The 12,225-nt window shown below is 42.9% G+C and overlaps 1 protein-coding gene across 1 annotated transcript in view; it reads right to left on the bottom strand.

The window, feature by feature from the left end:
- Positions 1-12,225, bottom strand: part of CYB5RL (cytochrome b5 reductase like) — a 28,669-nt gene that overhangs the window by 1,019 nt on the left and 15,425 nt on the right. The window lies entirely within an intron of this gene.

The following is a 12,225-nucleotide window of genomic DNA, read 5'->3' as shown; positions in this document are numbered from 1 at the left end:
GAGAATGAATAATTTCATATTATCTTTCACTGGAATATGCAGCATATCTAGCAAGGTTCTGTTGCCCAGCTCATTTTGGAGGGAATCTGGGGGTGTGGTGAAGATCATAGCTGCAGAAAGCTATGGAGCTGAATGGAAGAAAACAAAAACTTTGGTCAAGATTGGGGGAAGCGTACCTAAATTGACAATAGCATTGTTTTAAAATCTGAAATTAAGTGGTAAGGAGGAGGAAGGTCTACTTCAAAACTGAGTATCTTCTTCTCAAATGCAGCTGCAGGTCCATAGAATTTAGAAATAGAATCCATTGGAAAGCATTAGTCACTCTGTCTTTCTTCACACAATTTCAGCTTCTCACTAAGAACTTTAACCCTGCTCAACTGGACCTTCCAGTTGCCCCTAAACTTGTTAATATGCCTACAGTGATAATTGAAAAGAAAGAATGAAAAATACTGTTCTAGCACACCGCTATACACATGGTTCTAAGCACACAAAAACATCTCCATATGTACAGCTCTATTGAAATCAACAAATCTTTGCCTTCTGTTGTTCTCCTCAAAGCACATACACTGCTGCAGCAGACCCATTCTTCTCAGTAGGGGTATTGGGTGACTTGAAGCTTCCACCCTGTCAACCTGATCCAGAAAATACTTGTGGATGCAAGAGTTCAGAGATGTATACCGTTCTATGTTAATTCCAGTGGAGGAAGCTTGATCCCACACTTCCTTTGCCCATTTGGACCCGCTCCTTCCATTACATGAGTTATGGGCATCCTACGTACAAGAGATCCATGTATGCATCTGATTGAGGCAGGGTTACAAGGAAGCCCTAGCTTTAAAAAAATATGCAGTGTATACAGGGAGCAGATTACTGAAAGATTTGTAAAAGAAGCACCATCAGTACACAGCACATTGCAAGTGCACCATGACAACTGATGTTCTAGAGTTAGTACCCTACATGATCATGGGAAGCAAAGCAAAGGCAGTCTATTTAAAAAAGAAGCACGATTTTGCAAATGGGCCCAGAACACAGCCCCCCAAATGCCTTACCTTACCTTTCTTGGCGTTTATCCCATTCGCTGCGCACAAGAAAGTTATTGTCACAAGGTGTTGGAGAAGCATCTGCTGCATCCTTTGACACAGCTATGAAGAGACAAATGGACCCAGTGCCAGAAAACAGCAGAAGTATACTCAATGCAGCCTATCTGAGAGGGAAAAAATAGCTGGAGGCCTGTCGAATTAATAATGGAATGAATAATTCATTGCTTGTTTGAATTAGTAACCTGATCTGTTCTTTGCTTCCTTCACTCGGTTTTAACGATCTGGATCAAATGTCCCTAGGATTTACACTGTACCAGGTACCTTGTCAATACACTATATTTGGAAGCGATGTTAATGGTTGGGATATGGTGCATAACTGCAGTAAGTCAGTGCTGACAATATGCCCTGAAGGGCTCGTGAAAATAATTTAGTTCACCACGCAAGATAGGGAACCAAATTAGGAATTTCAGATTTTACATGGAAATGTATCTGGGGAATTAGCTTGATTTTAAAATATGGGGCCTGCTGCACAAAGCCAGTAGTTGATAAAAGAAAGAGAAATATGGGACAGATTTTTAGATTTTGATGAGCTGAACCATACTAAAGGATCGAGGTGCTTTTTAGTTCCCTAATTACAGTTTGGATGGTGAACTGCATATCACAACCCTTTAAAGGGTCTCTTCAGACTGGTGGGCATGTTTGTTTTCGCAGATATATTCTGCAGCATCTCATTGACACAATAATGTGCATTAGTAGTGGGATCATCCACACATCATTCCACTTTGTTCATTTTTCTGTGATGCTTCCGCAGTGTTATTGCGTTATTGTCATGTTCGCAGGGGCAGGGGGAGAAGGATACTCTGGTATTATAGTGCAACAAAAGCTAGTCAGTCTAGCTTCTCTGTAGGGAGGGAGTTTCAGAGTCTGGGAGCAGCCACCGAGAAGGCCTTCTCTGGTGTCCCCACCAAGTGTGCCTGTGAGGATGGTGGGACTGAGAGAAGAGCTTCCCTTGAAGATCTCAAAACCCAAGCAAATTCGCATTAGAGGATATGGTCTTTCAGATGACTTGGACCTAAGCTGCCTCAGGTGTCAAAGGCCAGGGTAAAGAGGTGTGTCTTCAGCATTATCCAAAAACTGCATTGTGTAGATGCCAGATGCACCTCATGAGGCAGAAATTCCACAACTTAGGAATTGCCACAGAGAATGCCCTCTCCCACATTGCCACCACCCCATACATCTAATAAGGCAGAAGGGGCTACCAAGACAGTCCCCTCTGAGATCTTAACAACCAGGTGGGCCTACAGGAAGTTTGGGGCCAAAGTTGTTTAGGGCTTTAAACACTAAATGTGAATAATGTCATCAATGTCCTTACCCCATTACTATTGGTTCCCCACTGGCATTACCTTAAACTCTCAGGAATTTATGCCTATTGTCTGAAATTTAAGCTTAGAAAGGGGAATATGGCAGTAAGACCACTGGGCAAGTTTTACAGTGCTACCTCTGGTTACGTACTTAATTCGTTCCAGAGGTCCGTTCTTAACCTGAAACTGTTCTTAACCTGAAGCACCACTTTAGCAAATGGGGCCTCCTGCTGCTGCTGCACCGCCGCTGCACGATTTCTGTTCTCATCCTGAAGCAAAGTTCTTAACCCGAGGTACTATTTCTGGGTTAGTGGAGTCTGTAACCTGAAGCGTATGTAACCCGAGGTACTACTGTATACTGGTGAGAAGGAATGTAACTTTTGACTAGCAGGCTTACATTTTGAACAAAGAAGGTGGAATTAAAACTATTTCCTTCTGTCTTTCTCTCTGCCTCCTCTGTTGTGAAAAATAAAATTAAATACAAGTCTTATTTACCTCTGGATTTATGGAGAGCGGGATAAATCAACATTGAAGTCAAAATAAATAGCTGGTAGAGTGACAGCAACCTGTTTGTACCTGCTGGAAGGACTCATGTGAAATACATGCAGCACTGATCAATATTTAACATCTACTTTTCCAAAGTGCTCACACCATCTTTAAGAGGCACTACCAAGGAAATGTTTCGGTTTGACAGCCTTCTCTTCTTTAATTAACTGTAAGTTGGGAGCATTTTAAAAGAAACTATCTAGAAGAAGGAGTGTAGACTCACTGTGTAGGCATAAGGATTTTTAGATAATCAGACCCTAATTGAGCTAACTAAATTTAGTTTATGCTTAAGCCTCAATTACATGTTAGTGGTTAATTTAAATCCCATTGATTTCAATTGTACTTAAACGCAACTAGCTTTAGCTAAGATGGAGACCTCAGCCTTTTGCCGTGAGTGTTAACCTGTAACATTTACTGTTTTCCTCTATCCCAAATGTATTGTTGTGTTTACTGTACCGTGATTAATACAGTGTTCATTCAAGATTTAGGGTAAGATTCAAGTTGATCTGCTCAACCAGGAAAAGACTTGCATTTGACTGATTGACGCGATTTTAAATTTACATCTTTGGAATACTCGGGCTCTACAGTGTAGCTTTGGGCTAAATGTTTAGAGGATTTGTGGGACCAGACCTGAAAAACAACAACGCAGGAGTAGCAGTGCTTTGATGAATCCCTAACTTATGTTGGATTTAACTTGGTCCAGTCACTACCTATAGAAAATGCGTACTGCGTACAAATGATGGCCTTTGGAGCTGTTGCACAGGGTTTTCTGCACTGATGCAGTAGGAGAGCATATGCTACCCAGAAGGAAATAGGAAAGCAATTACGAAAAATCATTTGAATCTAAAACGAATATAAAAGTAATCTGCAGTCCTATATACACTTAATCCAAAAGTAAGCCCCAGTAAACATAGGGGGACCTATTTCTGAGTAACAATGAGTACGATTGAACTACAATATTTTCAATAAGCTGTGGTGATTTGAGGAGAGTATCCACTGTAGGCCATTCTCCTCTACAGTGCTACCTCAGGTTAAGTACTTAATTCGTTCCGGAGGTCCATTCTTAACCTGAAACTGTTCTTAACCTGAAACACCACTTTAGCTAATGGGGCCTCCTGCTGCTGCCGCGCCGCCGGAGCACGATTTCTGTTCTCATCCTGAAGCAAAGTTCTTAACCCGAGGTACTATTTCTGGGTTAGCGGAGTCTGTAACCTGAAGCGTATGTAACCCGAGGTACCATTGTACAGCCAGCAGGACTCTACATGTTGTCCAACAGGAGAGGAGAAAGGAATCTAGAGAGCAATGATGTTGTCCTATCTCTGTATCGGGGGGAGGGGCGGTTGCTAAGGGGCTAGCCAAAGGGTGAAGATATGGATGTTTGTAGCCGACCCATCAAAACATAAGATGGCATAACAATAACCATAGGATGGGTACATGATGCTGGCATACTCTTATGCTTAATGGGTTGTATCCATTGCTAGTCCTACTGAGAGCAGACCCATTGAAATGAATGTTGTCAACTTAGTTCCATTGATTTAAATGGGTTTACTCTGAGTAGCACTTAATTACAAACCATGAGACTAAGGTTATGTGCACACCAGGGTGTTAATGTGCATGTCAGCCACACAGATCTGATCGTTTGGTGTGTGCTTCCAATTTAAATAGGTATTTAAGTTTCCTGTGCGTGGACACGCACACACCACTCCTTTCTCTTCTTCTCTGACTAAGGGTGAAATTCTCTGCTGCCTCCTCGCAGAGATGAATTCTGAGAGACAAAATGAAACAAAAGCTTCCAAAGGAAATACTTCCAGAGAGGCTGGAGGTAAAAATGTCACCTTCAAAGCAGCAGAAAAAGAAAGGTCCATCTCTAAATCTAAGACCATAAGACACGTTGCATTTATTAATTAAGCTATAAGGATCGATACCTGAGACATTTCCTGTGGATTAATGACCAGCTGGGAGGAGCTGATGGCCTGAGGTGCAGCTGAGGGCCATTAACACCAATCAGTCATCAATTCCCAGGAAATACCTCGTGCCAAGGTCACTAAGTGACTAGATTTATTTTATGGGCAATGATAACAATAATAATATTTAGTTCGTCTCCTCTCACTCGCTTCCTGAATCAACGATTCTCATTTTTATGCAACAGAATGAGTTCAAAGTCGTACATATTCTAGAAATTCTATGAAAAAGAAACACAGAGAGAGAGATGTTCTCTTACACACACTTGGTAAAAGTATATGGAGGGTTTTCTTTTGCTCCTTTGTGGTAAGAAATTGTTAATAATTGCAGGACCCCATAGTGATGCAAAAATTGCTCCTTTGCAAAACACCTCATGGGCAAGCTAATTTACTCATAGCTGGCAGGGTTGATTTCGAAGGACAAATGTTATGGCCTGCTGCCTCAGCAAGTAAATGGGGGTACAGTTACCACCATGTGAGCTGGTGTATCACAGTGGCTGAGGCTACAGTACTTTGCACACTTTCATGGGAGTAAGCCTAAATGAGCACAATAAGACTTACCTCTAACTAGGGCTTTTTTCAGGGGGAACACGCCAGAACTCAGCTCTGGCACCTCTCAGGTAGACATCATTGCCATTCTAAGATAAGGGTTACCAGACGTCCCCGGTTCCCAGGGACAGTCCCCGGATTTGCAAATCTGTCCCCGGGAAACGTGGGAGTGGCAGCCTCAGCAGCCTCAGCAGCCCAGAGCCAGCCTGGTAGCTCAGTTGGCTCTGGCTGGCTTCAAAAACTGCTCGCTGCCACCGCCGCTGCCGAAGGGGAACCAGGGACGTCCGTCGGTTCAGATCTCCTTCCCCCTTCCCCCTTTGTTTTGACAGATTGGGGGAGGCACGGGAGGGCGGGCACTGCTCAGGAGGGGTGCCAGGCGCGTGGTTTCTCTGCCAGGCAAGGTGCAAAGCCCTTCTTTTGCACCCTGTGAAACATAAATGTGCAGAGTTGTTTTTTTTTAAAAAAACTGGGCAATAGCCACCTGCCTGTGACTCCCAAGCCTCCCCTGATCAGTCAAAACAGAGGAGGAAGGGGGCAGGAGATCGGGGGAGGCTCAGGAGTCATGGGCGCGCAGCGCGCCATTGCCCAGTTTTTAAAAAAACTCTGCGCATTTATGTTTCACAGGGTGTGAAAGAAGGGCTTTGCACCTTTATACAATATGCATGTGTGCTTGGGCCCAGGGTCTTTTGCCTCACCATCCCCACTACTGACTCCCTGTTGCTACTCAGCTTTGGGGGAGGGGGGGAGTGTCCCCGGATTCATTGAAAAAAATCTGGTAACCATATCTAAGAGAGAGGATTTCATGGTGAGTTCCAGCACCTCTTTTTCTAGAAAAATAGCACTGCCTCCAAGTCAATATGCATAGGATATTTCTTCCTCTGGTCATGGCTGTGGGTGCGTGACTTGACTGTTTCCAGGCGCTGTGGTCGTCTGCAAGGGATTCTCACATGGCAGGCTTGATGTTGCCAGCCTTCATGTCATGCTTGCAGACATCTTTGTAACACAGAGTTGGTCTGCCAACGGGCCTGGTGCCTGAGTGGAATAAGAATGTGATAAGCAAACATTTAAAATATTTATTTATTTAGTATTTGTTAAGAGCATAAAGCATTATCAAACGGCATCTGGCCTATAGAACAAATGTTTTGGACTCTGATTTGGCCTCCAAATTAGATGTAAAAGGTGGCATGGCTTCTGAAACATTAAAAGTTGTGTAGAAGATTGAATGGCATGCAAGCTGTATTTATTTATTTTATAAATTAATAAACAAATTTTACTTAATAAACAGTATTTTATTTGATAATAATATTTTATTTAATAATTATAACTATTTTGTTTAATTAATAAATAAAATTTTAAAAGCTGTACCTGATGAAATTCTCAGTTATGCAACTATTAGAAGTGCAGGAAACTTGTCTTCCTTATAACTTAAGCTTCATAGAAGCCCAATGCGGTGTTTCACAGCTCCCGATCTCAATTAATGCAAATAATTATGACATGTGAGTCTTTCTCCATTCATGTCTGGAAAAGCTTCTTTTCCAAGGAGAAATTCCTTAAGGAAAGATGGTGAGCTTTTTTTAAAAAAAAAAACCAAACACCTCATCTGGCCCACTGAAACTTGTCTTTGCTAACGCTATCAGTCCTAGAATTAAATCTATTACTCAATGGAGGAATCAATATAGCTAGCTTTAGACCCCTCCACCCTTTTCCAGCCAACTGTTGGGCGTGTGAGTTGCGCCGGATGGAAACTGAGCATTAACATTTATGGTTCAGTGACATCCAGTGTTTTCTGGTGTTAAGTGCTCATGTAAAATGCATAAAGCTTAACACTGGGGTAAAAGGTGCTTTCTACAGGAGGTTGTGGTCAACTACCAGCATTTCACAGCCTAGCCAGTGCTGTCCACCTAATGAAGACTAATGTGGAATAGCTCCTGTCTCGTCCGCACAGTGTATTAAAGGGCTGACTACTACGTTTACTTAAGCAAACAGGGAACTGTTACAAAGCCCTGAGGACCAATTATAAAAAAAAACCCTCTCCAGCATTAGATGAAGTGTTAACCACAGTGTCCGGGACAAATTCCAACTCGAGTAATGACATTCTATCTAAACTCCCTCTGCCTTTTTTTACCCTTCCGAAGGAATCAGGCTTGTGGTTAAAAACACCAAACAGTTGTGAAAAGAAATCTGGGGTGTATTCCTAACATGGCCGCTCGCTTATTTGACCTTGTAGACAAGTCACAAGCCATGTCTGTTTGAGGCAGTTCTCGCAAAATGAAAATATGAAGTGAAATGGTGTATGATTTCCATTTGAAGTACTGCACAGTGTTTACATGATTTCCCCCAACTTATCCTCAGGTATAAATTGTAGCACCCTCCATTTTGTGCTTTCCCAGAGTACTTTGGGGGACACTGTGTGTGTGGGTGTAGGGTCTTCTTTTTCAATCTGGGTTAAAACAAGAAGACACTCCACTCTCTGTGCTGCATGGTGGTGATGGTTGTTGTTGCTATTAAAATTTGTATACTGCCCTAAACCCGCAGGTCTCGGGCGGTTTACAAGGTAATAAGTGGGCAAATGGGGATTTGAACCCACATCTCCACAGTTTGACACTATGGGTGAAAATCAACATCATGCTATTATGATCAGCATAAGTATATCTGAATGAGCATTACGGAGCTCCATGGTGCAGCCTCCAGACTCAGGGAATGCTCAGCAGGACTCAGCAAAAGTGCACACCAATTCTATTATCAACTCTCTCAGGACAATGACAAGAATCCACCAACAGCATATGAATCAATATGGCTAACCTGATTCAAACACACGCACACACCCCACTCAACACACGAAAACAAAGTTCAACACAGCCAATTACAAACAAGCAACCGCACCCTAGGCCAACCACAGTTTCTCTCACCACCAAAGGAACACAAGCGATAGCAAAGAGAACCTGCACAAATGACACTGACACAAAAACCCACACATACATTAAGCAAAATAGAAATATTGCCTCCCGACCCCCCCCCCCATGGTCCCCTCTACCTCTTCTCCCCTTTTTTCTTCTTAATGTAACCCTAATGTCTCAGCAAATGAAACTGACCTATGGAAAATGTAACTTGAAAAAAGAGACATTGTGCATACCTTTGTAAACCAAGAAAACTTTAATAAAATATTTTTTTAAAAAAACTAAAAACTAAAAAACAAAACTCTCTCAGGACGTTGCTGGCCACCCTCTGGGCTACCACGCATAATGCCAACGGATACAATCATGGTCAATACAGTATAGCTTTATTGCATCTCCACAGTGCTTGGCATTTGCTGTAATGGCCAGTGGATTACTTCTGAACAAACCGAATTCAGAAATCCATCTGTATTTGCTGCATTGTGCTTTATGAGGCATTGTCTGTACACTGCGCTGTAAGCCGCTTGTGTACTGAAACGAGCCAATACCCGCTCAGCACATGTCAAATGCTGCACAACTCTGCTCAACTCAGTACAGGTTTATTTTTGTGAATGGGAATCTCATTTTATACTTGGAAACACTTGCATGTAAGCTAAGAAGTTGTTTCTTGCCATAATATTGTGGTGTCCAGCAGCACCAACTTGTGCTTCTTCCTGATGTGTGACTGTAGCATGAACGTGCATAGATGGCGAAATGTGTTCAAAAGGGTGGCATGTAACTGTATGTAGTTGCTTAGAGCCCATTAGTTAGTTCTGAGTCCTATTCCTCCTCCTTATTGACACCGTTAAGCAAGGAATAATACAGCAATTTTGGTTGTGATTTTTAATTGCCGTTAAGTTCAAGCGCCTTACTTTTAAGCAATCAGTTTTGACTGACTGAAGCATTACAGTCATTCGATACCATTTTATAGCATTCCATTTTTGCCCCTGCATTCTTCTGAGGAAATTGGGCATGCAGCAATGGGATCCCTTGCCCTAGCCTCTCTCAGTGAAGGACTCAATTCTATTTGCCTGGTTTTTCTTCATTCCTTTCTGGCTTGTTTCGCAGCTCCCCCCCCCCCCCCGTTTTGCCATTTGCCGTGCACACAATGGACACAATGGCTTTGCTTAGCCAGGAGGGGGGGCAGAAGGACTGCAAAGAGGCGCCAGCTGTGACCTGAGCCCAGGAGACATCGTATTTCAGCCTTGTGACACATTTCACCCTCTCGTGACCTGGTGCCTGCGCTGCACAAGCTGTGTCTGAAATGGCAGAATTGTCATTTGTCAGTCAGATGGAGATGGAGGGGGAGGGAAGGAAAGGAAAGGAAAAGGGGGGGTCACGCAGAGGAACTACCGGGGCACCATTGCAAGGAAGGTGTCTACTTCAGCCTCTACACCTTGGTGGAATAAAGAATGAAAATGGGGAGGGCAGAAAGGGAATTTCGAAAGTCTGTTCATATGTTTTAGCAACCCCTAACTCAGCTTCTCTCCTCCCACAGCCCCCCAAACAGACATTTGTGTTTTTTTAAGTAAGGCATCTGGCATCATCCTTACAATTGTCTGGGAGATATCTAAAAGCTTAGAGTCATCCGATGCACTGAGCATACTGTTTTTGATTAATATATGGAAGCTACTAACTAAAAGTGTAAAAGTCCCACTGATGCATTTATCACTTGCTAAGGGTATTAGAGCCTCCTGGTTTCTGGCCTTATCTATCTATTGCCTCTGGCTTCTCTTTTTTTCAGATCACCTGTGGAGGGGCTGAGTGCTTGGCTGTGAATCTAAATCACAGTTGGTTTTCCCAACTGACCATTCTCCCCCTCCCTAAGCCTTCTTTTGGCTTTTCTTCAGGCCAGATCCCACCTGTGACCCACTTGTAGCTTTCTCAACTACCTCTCTCTCCAGAGTGACCCCAGCAATCCTCATCATTCTTTACCAGAGAATCGCATCCCGCTTCTTAAACTCCTCACCATTGCTTTGACCTCTTTGCCCAGAAGGGTTTTAGGGTCTTTAATTGCTGCATGGAAAGCACAAATTCAGCAAGTGATGCTTTTCCAGGCACACAAATATACCCGCTAAATGTCTGCTAGTCATGCAGCCATAAAAAAACACAGAGCTCTGCAAGAATATAAAGGTTGCTATGAAATCTAAGCATATGTTCCCCTACCTTCACTTCTTAGCAACCAAGTAGAAGAGCTGATGTATTCTCCTTAAGACCCGACATGGACAGCTTCTCACTCCAGTTTTCAAGTATTAGGTAAGCATATCTTCCATCTACCTGAAAAACATGGCCTGCTCCACATAGAAGTTACAGTGTGTGTGGGTTTCTGCATGGAACAGGAAGCATGTGTAGGCTTCTGCAACTAGATGAGCTCACCTTCGCTCTATCTAGGAGGGTCAACAAATTCAAATTTAATTTAATTTCCTGCTGTAGAGGAACTGCAGGACTGTGCATTGTGAGTAGGAGCACCTGTATAGTGGGGGCAATGGCCTTTCAGATAGACCCCCGCCAGCTGCCACTGTATGTACACACAGCATGTCTTTCATTGAAATAGGCTTTCATTCCAGTTAAGGACCTGTCATAGACCTGCCATAGCCAATGCAAGACAAGCCTGTCAAACAAAGCAGGGTTGTTACCCATCCCTGCCTTTTGGGGTGCTTCCAGGTGTGCTTTAAAAAAATCGATTGAGCATTCATTTGTTTGCTGGGAGGTTAGATGACATTGCATCAAAGCAGGTGATGCTTTTAGGTTCCATTGCATTTTTGCATCATGTTCCTTACTGAAAAACGTCTATTTTCTGGGGCAAAGTGGATTTGTTGCACAAGACCTTCTAGTCAAGGACTGTGAGCAACATCATGGGAGGAGCGTTTCCAGCTACCCCAGCCTTTAGAAGCCTTATAAGCTGCTGCAGGTGGAACTGCGTGGGAGAAGCATTTCTAGGACCAAGGTGAAACTCTCAAGCTCCCTAGTTATTTCTAATGTTGTTGATGTAATGTTGTTATATACAGCACAGAGAAGTTGTTGTTTTTCGTATGCTATATTTGCTGTTATGTTGTCATTTTACTATTACTGCTCTTGTGATGGTTGATCTTGAGATGTTTTGCCGTTTGTTATAAGCTGCTTCGACCATGATTTTTTTCTGGAGAAGTATCACAGAACTGTAGAGTTGGAAGGGACCCTGAGAATCATCTAGTTCATCTACCTGCAATGCAGGAATCTCAATTAAAGACTACATGGAAGACGACCATCTAACCTCTGCTTTAAAACCTGGAAGGAAGGAGAGTCCACCACTTCCCTAGGGAGTCCGTTCCACTGTCAAGCGGCTTTTACTGTCAGAAATTTATTCCTGATGTTCAGTCGGAATGTCCTTTCTTGTAACTTGAATTCATTGGTTCAGCTTCTAGCCTCCGGAGCGGGAGAAAACAAGTTTGCTCCATCTTCCGTGTGACAGCCCTTTAGATATTTGAAGATGGCTAGCATATCTCCTCTCAGTATCCTCTTTACCAGGCTAAAAACATACCCAATTCCCTCAGTGAGTCAACTACCAATGTGTCACCTGTATTTGCCTGTACTTGATTGAATTCCACCCCAAAATAGTGAGAGTCTGGAAGAACCTCAAGTTACAGATTTCTGATTCACCTGCACAGGAAAGCTCAAGCAGGGAGTGTTTACCAGCAGAATTTGCTCATGTCACTTATGAACCAGTAAAATGTGTCATTCTCATCACAACCTTGAGTGATGAAATAAGACACATTTTAAGAAGTTTGCCCATCCACAGTATAAGCTAATTGTCAATGTTGTCACTGGCAGCAAAGACAGAGATGACACTACTGATACA

The sequence above is a fragment of the Podarcis muralis genome, chromosome 5, assembly GCF_964188315.1.
Source record: "Podarcis muralis chromosome 5, rPodMur119.hap1.1, whole genome shotgun sequence".
NCBI classification, from domain to species: domain Eukaryota; kingdom Metazoa; phylum Chordata; class Lepidosauria; order Squamata; family Lacertidae; genus Podarcis; species Podarcis muralis.
Note: the sequence above shows the minus strand (reverse complement) of the source record. Positions and strands in the feature narration are given on the sequence as shown.